General features: G+C 37.6%; 1 long non-coding RNA gene across 1 annotated transcript; it reads left to right on the forward strand.

Moving 5' to 3' along the window:
- The first annotated feature begins 1977 nt into the window (after window positions 1–1977).
- Window positions 1978–2879, forward strand: LOC140181639 (uncharacterized). The gene is made up of 4 exons (XR_011876625.1): window positions 1978–2210; window positions 2297–2499; window positions 2589–2681; window positions 2774–2879. It is a non-coding gene; the product is annotated as an uncharacterized lncRNA (long non-coding RNA).
- Window positions 2880–20468: the final 17589 nt, after the last annotated feature.

Genomic DNA, 20468 nt, shown 5'->3' on the forward strand with positions numbered 1-20468 from the left:
GTATTGTGATAGAAAAATTTGGTTGTTGTGATAGAGAAGTTTGGTTGTTGCTTTGGCTTTGGATAAGGGAAGCATTCGAAGCTGGGAAGAGTTACTGTGGAAGGTTGATGAATTACAAGAAGGATGGGACGCCCTTCTGAAACCTACTTACAATTTCACCCATCAAGGACGAAGACGGCAAAGTCATCAAATTCATCGGGTAAAGATGGTGTCCTTTTTTTTTTTATCTCTTTTGAGTTTTGTCTTTCAAGTTAGTTTTTTACTTTTTTTATTCATTTTATTTTTGACTTCTTTATCATTCTTTTAATTAGAGGGCTGGTTGGAGACCAAATTGTGGCTGCATGGATTTTGATAATAATTTGATAATGACCAAACTATGTATCATTTTCTTCCCATTTAGAAACTGCCGAGTGCCACGAGGGCTATGTTTACTTGTTTAGCTGTTTCTGTTAAATTATAGATTCCTTTTGACATTTATAACATTTATTGATTCCTTTTGTAATTAAATGTGGAATGTTTGAAAATTTTGATAAATAAAAATAAGAACTAACTTCGCATATATAGGGCCTAACTAAACATTTAAGTAAAAATCCAGGGGGTGGGATCATAATTAATTATAAAACAAAGCCATTACTTTTTTAAGATTTTTAAAATTGGTTGTTGTAATTTTTTAAAATTGGCTTTGGTTTTCATATTTAAATTCTTATTCATTACTTCCTCTTCAAGCAGTTTTGACTTCATTTTTTTTATTTTAGGTTGATGTATTTAACCTTGATGGATCACAATGTTGTTGAATGTTCTTTAGCTTCTCTTGAATTTTTTGTTTTATTTTGTATACAGTATAATTTTTTTAGACTGGTAAAGATAAAAGGAGTTGACTAGTTGCTGTGGCACTGTGTATAACAACTTCATATGGCATCTCAAAATGAAGGAACTAAGCAGTAAGTTTGTATGATACTTGTCATGTAAAGTAATTTGATCTTCCATTTATTTAGGTAGTAAATGTGTATATGCTAGCTAGATTGTCACTATAATTGACCTACTAGATCATGTTTAGTAAGTTCAGGTATTTACATTGTTAGGTTTAATCGTATTCTATCAAAAGATTGGATGGATTCACCAATATTTGATAACAAGTATATAGATGGTGTTAATAATTTTTTAGAGTTTGCCTTCTCAATTGGACAACCGGTTGGAAGAGAAATCCAGTGTCCGTGTACAAAGTGTGGAAACACTTATTGGCATGAACGGGATTCTGTATATGAGCATCTTATTTGCTACGGTTTTGTCGAAGGTTATAAAAGATAGATCAATCATGGGGAACCAATAATCTCAACAGTGGTGGGACGTGACATGGATGATCGAGGCGGCTTTGATGACATTGATGGGTTGCTGCGTCATGCATTCGGAGATATGGCAAATCTTGAAGAGGGAAACAACGGGTTGAATGAAGATGCGAAGCAATTTTATAAGTTGGTAGATGAAGCAGGTCTAGAATTATGTCTGAATTGTACTACTGGATTTTCTTATCATTAGTCTCTACCACTTGAAGTGTCTACATGGCTGGAGTAACACATCTTTTACCTCCCTCTTGGAGTTATTAAAAGAAGCTATACCTGATTTGAATATTCCCACTTCTTTTAATCAAGCTAAGAATATGGTTAAAGACTTGGGTCTTGACTATGAAAAGATTGATGCATGTCCTAATGACTGCATGCTGTATCGGAATGAGTACATAAATGACTCAGTTTGTCATATCTGTGGAGAGTCTCGATATAATCTGACTCTTGCTACGGATGGCAACAAAGATGACTTTGCGCTTCCAAATAAAGTTCATAAGGTTGCTGCGAAGACCTTAATTTCAATAGCAAATAGTGAAAGACACCAACCTAATTCTTTTATTTAGTCTACTGTTTTATTCATTAGGTTAGTATTCTTGTTAATATTCTCTAGTAATGACATTAGAAATAGGTACCAAAAAGAAAAAAGCTCGTGGTCCCACCCAACTCAAGCATATTCATGCCATGGAGACACAAATAGAGTTAACATGGTACAATGGCAAACCCATAGGCCCAACAAAAACACAAGTTCAATTATTTAGTCGGTTCTTGGACACACTTGCAAGAAACTCTAATTTGGTTACCTTATTATATACTAATTGGCAAGCTGTGTCCAGTGAGACTAAAACTTCAATGTTGGATTATGCAAAGGTGAGTAGATCATTCTCCTTTTTAAATTGTTTACAAATAGGCTTAGCATGTATGGTAAAATAACATAATTCATTGTTTCTTCGTAGTCTAAATATAACATTCCTAGTGATGCTGAGCCTTGGGTGATAGATACCATTGGAGAGTCATGGAAGCAATTTAAAAAATGCATAAAAAATGTCACTATACACCGCACAGCTTATTCAAAGAGATGATGAAAAATTGTCCAATGACTGTACCTGAACTGCATTTTCAAAAATTAGTTCAATTTTGGAGGCTTGATATCAGCAAAGTAAGTTATTTTCACAACTTTCTTGGCTTTAATGATGGTTTCATTTATTTAACTAACTCTATGTATTTTTACATTGCAACAAAATGTAGGTTATTTCTGACATAAATCGTGAAAATAGATCCAAGCAAAAATGGAATCATCGAATAGGTCCAGTTAGTTTTGAGTTAGTACGCGCTGAATTGGTATTTTTTTGTGCTTTGAATTTAAGTATTTTTGCATCTTTCATGTTATCAAGAGTGTTTAAGTTAGTCACATGTTGGTGGTTTCTCTGTAGCGTGCAAAGAAGGAGGACAACAAAGATCCATCACAAGCTGAGATGTTTGTTGTAACTCGTACAAACAAAAAAGGAGAGACTCATTCGGGAACACAAGAGACGATTGTGAGTTATCCAATTTCTTAGAAAAGTACACCAAACCAGAAATGTGTTAGCTATTTTTTTATTTTGAAGCATTTAGGTGCATGAACTTATTTTAGTCCTATTTGTGTGTAATAGTATCATATTCAAAATTTGAAACAAGCAGGATACAGTGATGATGAGGCAGTTCAAACAGTTTTCGGAAAGGAAAGACATGGTAGAGTTTGTTTCTGTGGTCGATCAGTCACAAAATCCTATCTTAAAAAGGATAAGCAAATCTGACAAATGCAACAACAACATACTGAAGTGGTTTCAACTATGGAGAAAAATAAAAATAACTTAACTTCCAAGTTGGATGGTTTAACAAACTTGATTAAAACGTTGTTGCAACAAGTCAATCCTGGTATGAGTGCAGAACAAGTGCAAGTAATGATAGAAGCCACTCAACAATCTCCGCCTGATGCGAATAGTGTACCAAATAATGCGCGGTGAAGCATTTCTCCTTCACTTGGATCGAACCATGTATTAAAGGATTTCGAAGTAAGTTCTGTTCAAAATAAGTAGTTAAATTAATAGTATGGTTTTGGTACTTACTAAGCTGATTGGCTAAACCATTATATTTTTTGTTCTAAACTTTAGTTGTTTTACTTTTTATATCTTGTGCTCATCTTTATTAACTTAATTCTTTTTTATTGGTCCCTCACCACTCACAAGGAAAAAAACTTAAGATACTTTCACTAAGTGCATGCAACATTTAACCCTTAAATGATGGCATACAGTGAAGCAAATAAGCATTTTTTTTAACAAGTTGAAGGCTAACAAGTTTGGTACCACATAGAATTTAGAATTTTTTTTTCAACAATTATTATTTAGGTTTGCCACTTGTGTTATAGGTAGGTCTATATCAATTGGACTTTGTTGTTTACATAAAGAGGGACATGTATGTATAAGTTTTGGCAAAGATTTTCTTTTTATGTGGCTCATCAAAACCCTAGCAAATACTCCTTGCTATTTAGTGGTTGAAATTTTAAAGTTAATTGACTTATTAAACTTTGCTGCATATGTACTGCATTATCAAAAGTATTTTTGCTCTATTTTAACATGTTTATTTTTTTTGCTAGCAGGAAGACATGATGTGAAGAAAATATGTTCCATACAAATATGACATGGGATGGGTCTTACACTTTAGTTATCTAAATGTAATTTTTTGATGTGTTCTGTACTTTTTGAAAAGAGACTTTACTCGGTATTACATGTAATTGGACACATTACACTCTATTTTGATTTCTGTTGTTTAGACTAAAAATTAAACATATCTAGTTTATAATGAAATCTTTTATGATTTACATTTCTTGTTCTTAGATTTATTTTGTGATTATCATTATTTTGATATGTGATTATGCTTTTAAAAAAAAAATAAAGCTCATAAAACAAAACAGGCTATGGTCAGGGCCAAAACCGTGACCATAGATAAGGCTATAATCACGGTTTTAAGGACGGGTAACCATAGAGGCTATATGGCTATGGTCACGGTTTTGAGGAGGGGTGACCATAGAGGCTATGGTCATGGTTTTAAGGAGGGGTGACCATAGGCTCTATGGTCACGGCCAAAACCGTGACCATAGATAAGTCTATGGTCACGGTTTTGAGGAGGGGTGATCAAAGAGGCTATGGTCATGGTTTTAAGGAGGGGTGACCATAGAGGCTATGGTCACGGCCAAAACCGTAACCATAGATATGGCTATGGTCACAGTTTTAAGGAGGGGTGACTATAGGCTCTATGGTCACGGCCAAAACCGTGACCATAGATAAGGCTATGGTCACGGTTTTAAGGAAGGGTGACCATAGAGGCTATGGTCACGGCTAAAACCGTGACCATTGATATGGCTATGGTCACGGTTTTTATGCGTGACCATAGATTGCCCTATGGTCACGGTTAAAAACCGTGGCCTAAAGTGTCAGAATTCGAAAATTGTAACCGTGACCATAGAAACCGTGACCATAGGTAAAAAAACCGTGACCATAGACCTATGGCCACGGCAGAATAGGCCACGGTAAAAAACCGTAACCATTGGACCAAAACTGTGACCATAGATCTATGGTCACCCTTTTCACTAGCTGATAGGCCTTTTTTTGTAGTGTATACACAAAATAATGGACATATAGAATCAAACAAATCAAAGATTACAATCATAGAAAGAGAATAATGCACACAAGAATGAAAATAAGTGGTTATACGATGTAACCACACACTTTAGGCTCAAAACTCACATGCTTGTGGTCTTAGCTCAAACACATGATTCACAATATATATAATTCAAGCAAGTTTTAAATTTTTTTTTCAAATCAATTGGAGGGTGTTCTATAAGTAAATTTATTGAAAAATTTCATTATTTTGAATAAGCTTATTATATATATCCTAAATGCAATGTTGTGATTGACAAAGGTAAAATTCCTTAGTTTAATTCCCTTTTTAGTCAAACCAAATCTCATATGCAAAAAGGGTAAACTAAGCTCAATAATTCACATTTTTTCCAATCACAACTAATAAACTCAAATATATATATATATATATATATATATATATATATATATATTATCAACTAAGAATGCACATCCAATTAACAATCCAACATATATACAAACCAAAATGCAAAATGCAATAAGCTAAAAAAAAGTATCCAAAATAACTAATATATACAATAATCCCAAAAGTGCAATAAAGTAAAATGCAAATACTAAAAGTAAAGCAAGCTAAAGCAAAAATGTCTGAAATGCTCACCCAAAATGAAATCCTGCAGACGACGGCGACCTCCCCACACTTAGAAGAAAGCATCGTTCTCGATGCTACAAGAGTCTGCATCTGGCTGAGGCTGTGGCTGCGGCTGTGGCTGTGGGTCCACAAGAGTCTGCAGTGTCTTTGTGGGAGCCTGAATCTGTGTAGGTGCCTCTGCCTGCTGAGCCTCCTCCTCCTAATCCTCCTCTTCTTCCTCATACTGGTCAGAAGGAGTGTCGGAGTTAGAGGGCATGTGAGCGGCTAGTGATGCCAGCATCTGACTCAAGCGCTCATAGCGTCGCTTGTGGCGATGCTCACTCTGATCCATGTGCTCAATGAGGTGCTGTACGAGTTGGTAGGTCGGCTGTGACGCTGAGGATGGCGGTGCTAGTCAGGTAGATGTGGCTGGTGTTGTAGCAGGTCCAGCTGCAGCTGAAGAAGAGGACAGCCTAGACGTCGCTGCTGTAGAAGCTCAAAATAACTCTCTCCTTTCCAAGGACTGCTGGTGGTGACTCATCATTTGGGAGCCATGGTACTCCAGCCCGCTGAGCAAGCTCCGTTACCAAAGATGGGAATGGAAGGGTGCCCCTGATATGGGCTCGCCACATGAACTTTCGGATAGGCCGAGGAAGGTACAACTTCTTCCCCTCGAGGACGCACCCAATCAGGACCAGCATGTTAATCAGGATCTCAGTGAAGTAAGTGCTAGCCAAGACGTAGTGGGCGAGAATCTGCTGCCATACCTTAGCCTCCTTCGTCAAGTAATCAAACCACATCCCCTTGGGTCTCAATTTCGAGGCATCCATCTTCCAAGGGGCGTCCGGCTGGGTGATGCCAAGGCATCTTAGGCTAGTTTCACTAGCATTTTTCTGTTATTTTTAGTTGTTTTATGCATTTTCTTGAGCCTTAAGTAATCATTTGGGCCAAATAGTCATGCTTGTCTTAAATCATTCAAACATGAAGATTTTGATGCAAATTCCATGAGTTTTTAGTTATATTCCTTGAATGCTATGAATGAAAGATTTCTCATGAAATTTTGCAAGACTTTGATGCAGTTGTTTGGATGATTTCAGGGAAGAAGAGGCTAGGCAAGGAAGCAACAAAATCAATAAAGGAAACTTGAATATCACATGTGGAGTTTAAGTTCCAGTTTAAGCTTAAACTGGAGCTTAAACGCCAAAACCATGAGAGCTAAGGAAATGCTGAAAGTGGCGTTTAACCTCCAGTTTAACCTTAAACTGGAAGTTAAACGCCAGAATTAGAAATGCACCAGGGAGCATTTCCACGTTTAAGCTCCAGTTTAACCTTAAACTGGAGCTTAAACGTGTTCGACTATTTTTTCTCCTCCAGGGTTGCTTTCTCATTTCCACGTTTAAGCTTCAGTTTAACCTTAAACTGAAGCTTAAACGTGCTCGAGCTTGTGCCTCCAGGGAGTGCCAGCGTTTAAGCTCCAGTTTAAGCTTAAACTGGAGCTTAAACGTGTTATATGGAACAGCTTGACCATGCCTTCTTCAAACATAAATAACTTGAGCTACAAAACTCCAAATGAGGTGATTCAAAATGCATTGGAAAGAAGACATCTAGAGCTTTCCAAGCATATATGGAATGCATGGTGGATACTAAAAATTGAGGGAGAAAACAGCCCCGTAATGTGCATAGAAGAGCATAGTACCAACATGCAATCAGGCCAGCTGACCTCTTCACCTTCCATGGAGTATAACTCGAGTTGTAGAACTCCAAATGATGCGCTTCCAGTTGCATTGGAAAGTAGACATCCAGAGCTTTCCAACGATGTATAGAAGTATGGGGTGGACAATGCAACTGAGCTCCCAAAATTGGCATTTTCGAGCACGTTTAAGTGACTTAAACGTTGGCTTAAACGCTGTCAAACCAACCAGCAACCTTGTCACCTTCAATCAAGCATAACTTGAGCTATAGAGATCCAATTGATGTGCTTCCAGTTGCGTTAAAAAGCTGACATCCATAGCTTTCCAACGAGGTATAATAGTCTATATTTGGCATCAAATTGGCAAGGTTGACAAGAGAACAAAGTGACGACTCAAGAAAGGGGGGTGCAACGTTTGAGTGTAGTTTAATGGATCATTATCCTTTTTGGATCAATTATGTCACTCTACCCTTCAAGCAAGCAAGGCCCATCAATAACACCAAATCAAGGTCACAAGAATCATCTAGAATAGTTTATTTTCATTTGATTGTACTTTGCTTTGAATTTCATTTTCATTTTGTAATTTAGGGAGCCTATTTAAAGGCCTTAGTTTCTGCATTTGAGACGGGGGGATTGAGGGGGAATCCAGCCCCTGAGGGGGAAGTTTGGATACACGGAGAACTTTGGATCATTTTCTTTTAGTTTTGTAATTGAATTCAGAGCTATGACTCACTAAACCCCTTTCATTGGGTTAGGGAGCTCTATTGTAATTCAATGAATCAATAATAGTTTTATCTTCTTCTTCAATCTTTTCTCTTGAATTTTGTTAGAAAGCTTCTCGATCTAATTCCATTGGGTAGTTGTCTTGGGAAAGAAACTACCCATAATTAGAATCCTTCGGAACCTTGGGAAAGGAATGGAGGATTCATGCTAGAGAAGCTTTCTCACAGTGAATTGGATTGGGGTTTGGATGGATATTGTGACATGTAATCTTACCAAATTGTGGTTCATGAAACTGTGTGGTATAATCAGTGATCGAGCATCATCTCTTCTTATGAACATTTAAACCAAGGGATTGGGAATTTGTTTGTTTTTAGAGAGAATTGGTGAGCCAAGGGATTGGGATCCAATCATATAAGATTGCCAAGCAAAATTCAATGAATGCATTAGTTGAGGAATGGATAAGAGTTGTTTTGATTCGGAGATCTCAATATCTCCTAACACCCAATGAACTCCCCATTTCTGATTTACCACTTTCTCTTTACATTCTGCAATTAAATTCATGCAATCACCCCATCCCTTTTAATTTCAGCAATTTAGCTTCTCGCTCTTTAATTCATGCAATTTTACATTCCGCAATTCTCATCTAAATCTTGATTCCGCTCAACTAGAACATACTTCTAATCCGAATTGCTCACTCAACCAATCCTTGTGGGATTCGACCTCACTCTATTGTGAGTTTTTACTTGACGATAACCGGTGCACTTGCCGGAAGGAATTTTGTCGATCGTGCAATTTCCTAAATCGTAGCATAACAAGTTTATGCGCATCAAGTTTATGGCGCCGTTGCCGGGGATTGGTTTTCGATTGACAATTCTCAAATTGGAAGTTAACTAGATTGAGCATTTTTCTTTTCTTTTGTTAATAGTTTTTGTTTCAGTTTATTACTGCTAATTTCTGCAAATTTTAATTTGTTTTCTTTGCTTATTCACTTGTTAGCATACTAACCACTAGCTGTTTGTGATATTGCCTCACTATGGAATTTCCACTATCTTTGGATGAGTATTGTTTGAGACTGAGCACATTGCAAAAAAGAAAGGAGTATCCATCATCTTTTGGTCAATCAAAATTCATGAGAAACTCTCCACCACCACAGAATGATTCATGTTATTATGCTCATGGTGGGTGGGAGTATCAGGAACAGGAAACGGGGTGCTTCCCAGAGCCACAAAATGGTCCATGTTTTGGTGAATTTGATCACTACTCAAGTTGTGGCTGGGAAGATCAAAACCAAAGAGATTTCACTTATTCACACCCCATTCATCAAGAGCCATCACCTCTGAATTATCCAACCTCACCTCCTAGTTTTACATATCCAAATTCTTCATCACTTGAGCATTTCTCAGCACAAAATTCCTTCTCAAATTCATACAATTCATTTCACTATCCACAAGACTCATTCCACTACACACAAGAGTCATACCACTACCAACACTCCAACCAAAGACTCTATCAGCCCACACAAAACACATACTCCCAGCCACCATATCACAGCCAAGATAATCAACCTCATCAACCCAATCCGAACCAATCACTTCATGATCAGTTAACCAGGATAGAAGGAATGCTTGCAACTATGGGCAGAGATGTGGCTGATTTGAAAAGCTTTAAGGAAGAAGTGATATCCAACTTACAAAATCAAGGTGCTGCCATTCAAAAGCTAGAAGCACAAATTGGATATCTATCAAAGCAAATCCCTACCCACAATTCTTCTAGTGATACCATGGCAAACCCAAGGGAGGAATCAGAAGAACAAGAAAGGGAGAAAGTCAATCAAGGGAGATCACACTCCAATGAAACAGAGAGTTGCAAAGAGGAAGGGTTCATTGAACCACAAATTCAGGAAGCTTTTGATGAACAGGATACTCCAACTGTCCAACAACAACCAAGTTCTGAGATCAAGGATGTGAAGGCAGTAGAAACAAGCACCAAAATGAGGATTGTGACCGAGAAACAAAGGACCATATCCATGAAGAAGAGAAGGTCGAAGAACAATCCAACTCCTGAGCCAACAAGCAAGTTCACTCAAGCCAATCACAAGGGAAAGCTTGCTGGAAAGAGGCATTCACAACAAGGGGCACTAACTAGCTCCTTTATCCACTTGAAGTCATTCCTCTTAACAAACTGGAGGAAGAGGAAGAAAGTCAGGAACAGCATGTCAAGCTAATGAAGTAAACGAGCGTTTGTTGGGAGGCAACCCAACCAAAGGTAGTTTTTCTTTTGTAGTTATTTCAATAAAAGAGTTAAGTAGATTTATCTGTATTGCAAGGAGCTAAGTTTGGTGTTGCACACCAAAACAATTCAAGGGTGAATGTGAGATTCTAAGTTTGGTGTTCCACCAAAAACTTCATTAAAAGCACATTTCTACCTCAGCATGACTAGTCACTAGCTCCAACCAATCAGGGAAACTACTTAAACAATAGTTTAATTTCTAGTTCATAGTTATTTTCTTAATAAAAGCACATGAGGTTTTCTGCATATGATCCAAATTGCTGCATATGGCAAGGAACTAAGTTTGGTGTTCACACACCAATCTAAGTTCAGAGGCCTACAAACATACATGCATGCTAACCAATTCTCAAAGTGCTTGGGGAACAAGCAACTTCTAATAGCTTTGCAGGAAGACAATCAATCTCATGGAAGGAATATACATCATCATCAAAGAGAACACCAAGGCTAGGAAGGATGATGAACAACAAAGAAGATGCTAAAAGGTTGTATTGTCACTTAATTGCTTGTACTTTGAATTGCTGATATTGGAAGTTTGCATGCACCCCTGCTTTAAGTTTGAGTCATTGCAGTTTTTGTTTGTCTGTTTGTTTAATTTCCAAATAAGTGATAGTCTAAGTGTCTGGATAAACTTCACTTGCTTAAATGTATGCTTGCCATGCTTGTTCTGTTTCCAAAAATAAAAGAAAAGTTTGAACAAAAGTAACTTGGCTCAATTAGTGACAAATCAAGTAGAATTAAGTGGTGGTATGCATGCTTGATTGTTTAGTCAGATCACTGGAAATTGAGTGTAGAATTATCATTTTTTGTGTAGAATTTGAAAACTGTCTATGGATCTTGATGAATAAATGTCTTTGGCCATGAAAAAGAAAGAAAAAGAAGAAGAAAAAGCCACTGAAAAAGGGCAACCAAAAAAAAAAGCAAAAAAAAAAATTGAGAAAATAAGCTAGGCACCAATGGTTTGAACTTCTGAGACAAATGCCTGTGGTGTTTATGTATTAAGGATATGCTTGGATGAATAGGTTCTGAGGAGTGTTTCAACACTTGGTAACTTGGGTTAACTAACTCGGGATTATCAACCAAAAGTCCATTATCAAGAGCAACCTAAATACAAAACATTTAGTCACACAAAGAGGTGCTGGGCACCAATGTCTCAAGAAGAAATGTGAACTAAAATGCCTGTAGTGGATATGTGTAGTGCACTGATAAGAAAAAGAAAATGCCAAAGGCTTGTGCAACACATGACACTGAGCAAACAAGGAGCAAAGGAGCTCTAAGAAAAAGAAAAACAAAGAAGAGAAAAGTGCCAAGGACATAAGAATAACAAGGGGCCATAGCAGTGTTTGATGGATGCAATGAAAAAGTGATAATCTTACTTGATAAGAATGAAAAAGTGATGCTGCAACTTTCTGCATAAAACCCTTCTGATGAACTTCAAGTGCTTACTAATATAGCCAATGTAATTGCTTTCTGTTTCATACTTTCTTCTCAAGTAACTCAGGACTTGCTTAGGGACAAGCAAGTATTAAGTTTGGTGTTGTGACGCCAAAGCATCTTAGGCTAGTTTCACTAGCATTTTTCTGTTATTTTTAGTTGTTTTATGCATTTTCTTGAGCCTTAAGTAATCATTTGGGCCAAATAGTCATGCTTGTCTTAAATCATTCAAACATGAAGATTTTGATGCAAATTCCATGAGTTTTTAGTTATATTCCTTGAATGCTATGAATGAAAGATTTCTCATGAAATTTTGCAAGACTTTGATGCAGTTGTTTGGATGATTTCAGGGAAGAAGAGGCTAGGCAAGGAAGCAACAAAATCAATAAAGGAAGCTTGAATATCACATGTGGAGTTTAAGTTCCAGTTTAAGCTTAAACTGGAGCTTAAACGCCAAAACCATGAGAGCTAAGGAAATGCTGAAAGTGGCGTTTAACCTCCAGTTTAACCTTAAACTGGAAGTTAAACGCCAGAATTAGAAATGCACCAGGGAGCATTTCCACGTTTAAGCTCCAGTTTAACCTTAAACTGGAGCTTAAACGTGTTCGACTATTTTTTCTCCTCCAGGGTTGCTTTCTCATTTCCATGTTTAAGCTTCAGTTTAACCTTAAACTGAAGCTTAAACGTGCTCGAGCTTGTGCCTCCAGGGAGTGCCAGCGTTTAAGCTCCAGTTTAAGCTTAAACTGGAGCTTAAACGTGTTATATGGAACAGCTTGACCATGCCTTCTTCAAACATAAATAACTTGAGCTACAAAACTCCAAATGAGGTGATTCAAAATGCATTGGAAAGAAGACATCTAGAGCTTTCCAAGCATGGCATGCATGGTGGATACTAAAAATTGAGGGAGAAAACAGCCCCGTAATGTGCATAGAAGAGCATAGTACCAACATGCAATCAGGCCAGCTGACCTCTTCACCTTCCATGGAGTATAACTCGAGTTGTAGAACTCCAAATGATGCGCTTCCAGTTGCATTGGAAAGTAGACATCCAGAGCTTTCCAACGATGTATAGAAGTATGGGGTGGAAAATGCAACTGAGCTCCCAAAATTGGCATTTTCGAGCACGTTTAAGTGACTTAAACGTTGGCTTAAACGCTGTCAAACCAACCAGCAACCTTGTCACCTTCAATCAAGCATAACTTGAGCTATAGAGATCCAATTGAGGTGCTTCCAGTTGCGTTAGAAAGATGACATCCATAGCTTTCCAACGAGGTATAATAGTTTATATTTGGCATCAAATTGGCAAGGTTGACAAGAGAACAAAGTGACGACTCAAGAAAGGGGGGTGCAACGTTTGAGTGTAGTTTAATGGATCATTATCCTTTTTGGATCAATTATGTCTCTCTAACCTTCAAGCAAGCAAGGCCCATCAATAACACCAAATCAAGGCCACAAGAATCATCTAGAATAGTTTATTTTCATTTGATTGTAATTTGCTTTGAATTTCATTTTCATTTTGTAATTTAGGGAGCCTATTTAAAGGCCTTAGTTTCTGCATTTGAGACGGGGGGATTGAGGGGGAATCCAGCCCCTGAGGGGGAAGTTTGGACACACGGAGAACTTTGGATCATTTTCTTTTAGTTTTGTAATTGAATTCAGAGCTATGACTCACTAAACCCCTTTCATTGGGTTAGGGAGCTCTATTGTAATTCAATGAATCAATAATAGTTTTATCTTCTTCAATCTTTTCTCTTGAATTTTGTTAGAAAGCTTCTCGATCTAATTCCATTGGGTAGTTGTCTTGGGAAAGAAACTACCCATAATTGGAATCCTTCGGAACCTTGGGAAAGGAATGGAGGATTCATGCTAGAGAAGCTTTCTCACAGTGAATTGGATTGGGGTTTGGATGGATATTGTGACATGTAATCCTACCAAATTGTGGTTCATGAAACTGTGTGGTATAATCAGTGATCGAGCATCATTTCTTCTTATGAACATTTAAACCAAGGGATTGGGAATTTGTTTGTTTTTAGAGAGAATTGGTGAGCCAAGGGATTGGGATCCAATCATATAAGATTGCCAAGCAAAATTCAATGAATGCATTGGTTGAGGAATGGATAAGAGTTGTTTTGATTCGGAGATCTCAATATCTCCTAACACCCAATGAACTCCCCATTTCTGATTTACCACTTTCTCTTTACATTCTGCAATTAAATTCATGCAATCACCCCATCCCTTTTAATTTCAGCAATTTAGCTTCTCGCTCTTTAATTCATGCAATTTTACATTCCGCAATTCTCATCTAAATCTTGATTCCGCTCAACTAGAACATACTTCTAATCCGAATTGCTCACTCAACCAATCCTTGTGGGATTCGACCTCACTCTATTGTGAGTTTTTACTTGACGATAACCGGTGCACTTGCCGGAAGGAATTTTGCCGATCGTGCAATTTCCTAAATCATAGCATAACAAGTTTATGCGCATCACTGGGCAACCACACTCCGCAATGCATCATAATCAAAAGTCAATCTAAGCAACCCCTCCTCAGCCCTTTGAAAAGCATCATTGTCACTGACTTTGGGCTGACAGTCTCCTCAATGTCTGCCTCTGTAACCAAAGTTTGTCCACCTCTAAGGTGAACCACATCAAGGGTCGCTCTGAAGAAGTTTCAGTAAAACTCACGGACCCAAAACTCGTTCACTCTGGCTAGTTCTCTACCCAAGAAAGACCAGCACCGATTCCTAATCTGAGGCTCAGTAAACTGCCTCAAATTGGAGGGGATAGCTATCTTTTTCTCCAGGTTGAGCTTCCGTTGCTTAGAGAGTGGAATGCGGAGCTCACAATATAGATTAGCAAACCTCTCTAAGTCGGCAGGAGGCAGGAGCTGATCTACCTTATCCTTGTCAGAGAGATGCATTTGAGAATAACCGGAGGTCGCAAAATCAGTGGAAGACTGAGATCTCTTTCTTTTCTTGGAGGTGACCTTGGCTTTTTCCTTGCCTCTGTCAGACATCCTGAAAATAGAAATCACAGGATACAGAATATTAAGCATAGCAGGGGAGTGGAAAAACAAGGATATAAGCAACAAACAGAAAACAGGCAACAGAAGGAAATTGAGATACTTCTATGAAGTGAGTCAAAGAGATAAATTCTTGGAATGCAAGAAAAACATAATTCAGACATCAATAAGAACACAAACCATGAATTCATGTAATGATAACGAAGATGCTTGTTCGTTAAGAAACAATAATTATCATGCCTCAAAAGGAAACTAAAAGAGTTAATTTGAAAACTAAAAGAAAAGTCAGAAGGTTAATCAAGTTAAAAGTCAGAAAACTGGGTTAAAGATTAGTGGCACGACAGTTGTTGACTTAACCAAGAGAAGTTCAAAGAGTATAAGAAACACGCAGACTCACATTCTTGAAGATGATGCAAGTTATTGATGATGAAATATGAAATGTGTAAAAGCATAGAAGAGGAATGCAAGTCATCATCAATATGGTTGGTCACTAACTTTGTAACGATTGGTGTTGAAAGAATTGGGAAAAGCACTTGATGTAACCGAAAGGAGGTTGAAAACAATTCCCGTTTAAAAATGTTTACACCATTGGAAAGCACCAATTATTAAAAATGTAAGAACCTCAATCATAAGGAAACATGTTTAAATCAAGTGGTAAATTATGGCAATAGCTTCATTGGTTAACTAATGTGAAAATTGAACTTGAACCAAAAAACTGTAAAGATTTTGATTTTAACCTGAAATGTTGAAAACACAAAGAAGGTTCATATTGACTTAGTTAATCAAGGTTCTATTTGACACAGAAATCTGTCAAACAATTCCTTAATTTTGTCAATTACCAATGCACATGAAAGGGAACTAAAGAGATGCAGAAATGCTCACCAGTCAACTTATGAATTGAATTTGGTATAAGCCAAAATGAGTTTCACATCAAAAAGTGCCAAGTTCAATTCCTAAGTTGTAAGTTAACAACAGGGCAATTTCCAAAAATTTTTGGCAGCATTCTGGCAGTAAATTGGATGTTCTCGGATAAACAAACAGCAACAAAACAACTCATTTGAATCTAATATATGATAATAGCGTGAAAAACAAGAAAATCATATGAATCTGGCATCGATATGTAAAATTAGCATAGCAGCAGTCAAACAGCTTATATGAACCCAAAACAACTCAACCATAAGCATAATATGAAGATTCATAGAAACTATAGCAAATAACTAAATTGAGCAGCACTTTCAATCAGTAGTAGGAAACTGCATATCAACAGACAGCATCAAATAGCAAGAAGCACCCAAAATTAACAACAAAAGCAACATGAAAAAGCACATAACACCAACATCATCATCACTCAGCAAAATAATTTAAAATCAGCCAATTCAGACAGCATAAATAGCAAGCAATTATACCTAAATCCACTATCCACGCCAGATTCTCTAACAACCTAAGCAAACTAACATGCATTTCTAACTAACTATATCTAATAGAAATTAAACATTACTAACTAAATTACTTAAACAGAATAACAAGATAAGAAAAGAAATGCAGAAAGGGGAGACAGGGGAACCTGGGTGAAGTAGAAGTAGAAATGGCAGAGAAAGGGAAGTGAGGATAGTGCCAACCCAGAGACGGTGGCTACTGGTGCAGAAATGATGCTGGCACAGTAGGACTGGGCGACAGAGGAGTGGCACTGGAGAAGCAGTACAGAGTCGAACAGTAGCTGGCTCAGGGAGCAGTATTGGTGGACCAGGGAATGTGGTGAACTTGAATGAAGAAGAGAAGAGAGAGGGGTAGTAGGGGCGGTCAGAAGGGATGCCGGCGGCAAAGATGTTGCCACGGTGGTTGCTGGTTGGAGGCGGGAAGGGAAATGGCCGAGAAAAAAGGAGAAAGAAAGAAGAAGAAAAAAGGGAAGAGAAGGATAGAAGGAGAAATGAGAGGATGATCGGCGGCGGTTTGGTCACCAGAGTGGTGGCCAGTGGTGGTTACAGAAGCTTGAGGGCAGTGGCTATGGTGGTTTAGAAGGAGAAGAAGAGAAAGAGACATTAGAGGTGAATGAAAGGGCGACGCAAATGGCAAGGTCTCACGCGTCTGGGGTATCAGTGATTTCAAATCCATGCATACGCGTTGGGTGGACAGAAAGGGAAACGACACGTAGGCGTCACTCACGATTGAGCATGGATGGGTCAAAAGAAGCATCGACGCGTATGCGTCATCGACGCTGATGCTGGAAGAGAGGGAAAGCACGCTTTCGCGTACGCATGGAGTGAAATTGTGCTACACACACAGTTCCAGCGCCAGTTTCGCATAACTCTCGAAAAAATGTACGGAGGTTGTGTTGACACATCAACGCGTACGTGTGACTGCCCTTTTTTTTTTATAAAAACACCAAAATAGAGATTAAAATTTCTCCTGACACTATCTACAACTCCAAACTAACCAAAATACAAATTAACAATTTTTGTGTTTTTGAGGACTTTTCACAAAATTTGAGAAAACATGCAACTCAAGCAAAAACTCAAATTCAAAGAATCATCCTTATTCAAAACATAAAACCAACAAACAACCTAGCAGCCAAAACAAAACATACAAAAGAGTAGAAAGGACTATAAGCATTCTAAAGCAACTAAAATTCAAATATAACAACAAATCTTTTGCTTTTTTTTTGAAAAATTTTCAAATACAAAACAATTATAACCTACACTCCAAGAAAAACACAATTTAATAACAACTATTCTAATCAAAACATAAATCTTATGAACAACTTATCAATCAAAGTAATGTAAAGAGTATAAAAATTAAGAAAAACTACCTACAATAGTAATTCAATTCATTCATTGATTATATCTACAAGAGAATGAAAAGAAGTTACCATGGTGGGGTGTCTCCCACCTAGCACTTTTATTTAAAGTCCTTAAGTTGGACCATTGGGAGGATCCTTGTCAAGGTGGCTTGTTCTTGAATTCATCCTTGAACTTCCACCAATGCTTGGACTTCCAATAGGCTCCAAAATTCAAAATTACTAGCACGAAGCTTTGATGAATTTCCTCACAAGCTAAGGGCTCCCGAAGTTGATCTTCACATATTCCCAGATCCCAATCTTGTTTCTACACCCATCTTCATGTTGATCAAGACAATTCCATTTGGGTGGCAAGTGATCCAAATTCTCAATAAACACCGAAACATCCTCTTAGACCCATTCAATTTAAGAATCCTCCAACCTTGGGGCCTAAGCCTTGGGGGTTCAACCTTAATGAGCTTAACATCATTTTGCCAACCACTACACAACCTTCCTTTACTCCTCAATCCACAGAGGGCTCTAAGTTGACCATCCATTTCAAGCAACCCATATTCAAGGGGAATGATAAAGCTTAGAGATAAGAGATTTACCCACTTGAATGGTGTAAAAGATGGTGGAGACTTAGGAAGGGGGACCTCCCCACACTTTGACAATGCAAGGTCCGCTCCCTTGTGCTCTTCTTTAAATTCCTCCACCTCTTGACAAGCATCTTCAATTTCAATTTCTTGTTCACCAACCTCTTTTTCACATCCCTCATTGCTTAAGTTATGTGTCGGAGGTTGTGTGTTAGTCTCCTCAACATCAAATTCACAACACAATGAGGGTGATTCAACAATCTTCAATAACACATTGGTTGGTGAGGAATTATCTTCAATAACAACACTTGTCACTTGGCCAACTTCATCTAATCCTTCATTACTTAACATATGCCTTGGAGGTTGCACATCCTCCTTAACATCGCTTTCTAGTCCAATGGTAGAAAGCTCAACAAGATCATCAAGGGGATTGATCAATGTAGACAAAAAATCACTAATTATGGAATCCACTTCTTGATCAATTTCCCTCAACTCTCTATCCACTTCCTTAACATTGATAACCTCGGCTTCCTCCTCTTGATGAAAATCTTGCTTAAACTCCTCTACTTCAAAGCTTCGGGATCCCTTAGCTTGTGTGGAACTTCATCAAAGTTTGGTGCTAGTGATTTTGAATTTTGGAGCCTATTGGAAGTCCAAGCATTGGTGGACGTTCAAGGATGAATTCAAGCACAAGCCACCTTAACAAGGATCCTCCTAATGGTCCAACTTAAGGACTTTAAATAAAAGTGCTAGGTGGGTGATAAACCCCAATTTTGTGGTTTATCTTGTGCTTAATTTGGGAGATTTATCACCCTTTCTCACATTTATTCAATGAAATAGCATGGTTTTGTAATTCTCCCTTAATTTGTGCTTAAGTGTAAAAATATATTTTTTAGACCCCTAAATTGGTGATTTTAATTCACTTTAAGCCCATTCGATGCTTTGATGTGTTTGTTGAGTGATTTCAGGTTTATAAGGCAAGTATTGGATGGAAGAATTGAAGAGGAAAGCATGCAAGTGGAGAATTCATGAAGAAATGAGCAAAATGGAGAATTGAGGGCCACGCGCATGCGTCAAGCATGCGTACGCGTGAGTAGAGGTTTTGCCAGTGACGCGCACGCGTGACGTTCGGCACGTGACCAACTTAAAGGGAAATCACTGGGGGTGATTTCTGAGCTGCCCGGGCCCAATTCCAACTCGTTTTTGAGGGTATTTGATGCAGAATTGAAGATTGAGCAAAGGGGGGAGCACTTAGTTAGTCATGATGAGCCTTTAGTTAGTATTCTAGAGAGAGAATCTCCCTCTTCTCTCTAGAATTAGGTTAGGATTAGGTTAATTTCTCTTAGATCTAGATTTGATTACTTGATTTCATCTTGTTTCCTTTATGAATTCTTGCTTCTACACCTTTATTCTCTTAGTTTGTGATGTTAATTTTACTTTTATGCCTCTTTTATGTTCATGCACTCATGTTGGATTTGGATCTCTTTTAATGAAATTTGATGTTGATGTTCTTTTATTGTTAATTTAAGCTGTGTGAAAATTTTACTTTTTTTGCAATTGATAGTTGGTAGATTTATATTTCTTGCATTTTTACTATGCTTTACTTTTATTGCAAACTAGGTGTTTGATAGAATGTTTCCTCTAGTTTTTGAGTAGTTTTCTTTACTCTTGGCCTAGGCTAAGGGAATTGAGTGACCTTGAGTCCTTGGGTCTCATTAAAGCTTTTGTAAATAGACTTAATGAGCTTGGTTCCTCATAATTGTCAATACATGGTTTGTAGACAAGGATGGTGATCTCAATTACCTATGTCTAGCCAAGAGTTCTTTACCTTGCCGTTATTAATTCTTGATTTACTTTTCTTGTCATTTATTTTCTTGCCCTTTTATAAACCAAACTCCTTGTTCCTTCATAGCGAATAATTGATCACTTCATTGCAATATGGGACGACCCGGAGTCTAAATACTTCGGTTAATTTTTATTGGGGTTTGTACTTGTGACAAAACCAATGTTTTTGCATGTGAGGATTCTTTGTCGGTATAGAACTATACTTGCAACGAGATTTCATTTGTGAAATTCTAAATCGTACAAGAAACCAAACATTAAAATGGCACCATTGCCAGAGAATTGCAATGGTGCTATGTTATTGGCTATTGTATATAGTGTGAATATGTTTGCCTTTTTCTTCTTTGTTAGTTGTTGCTACTTGTAGGACTTTTCTTTCTTTATTCCTTGTTAGTTTTGTTTTTGTTTTCTCTTATCACCATGAATTCTCATCACTTTGGCTATGAGTGTAGTTCAAACTATGCTGTAGGAAATAGAAGCTTTAATGATAATTTGCA

The sequence above is a fragment of the Arachis hypogaea genome, chromosome 18, assembly GCF_003086295.3.
Source record: "Arachis hypogaea cultivar Tifrunner chromosome 18, arahy.Tifrunner.gnm2.J5K5, whole genome shotgun sequence".
Taxonomy (NCBI): Eukaryota; Viridiplantae; Streptophyta; class Magnoliopsida; order Fabales; family Fabaceae; genus Arachis; species Arachis hypogaea.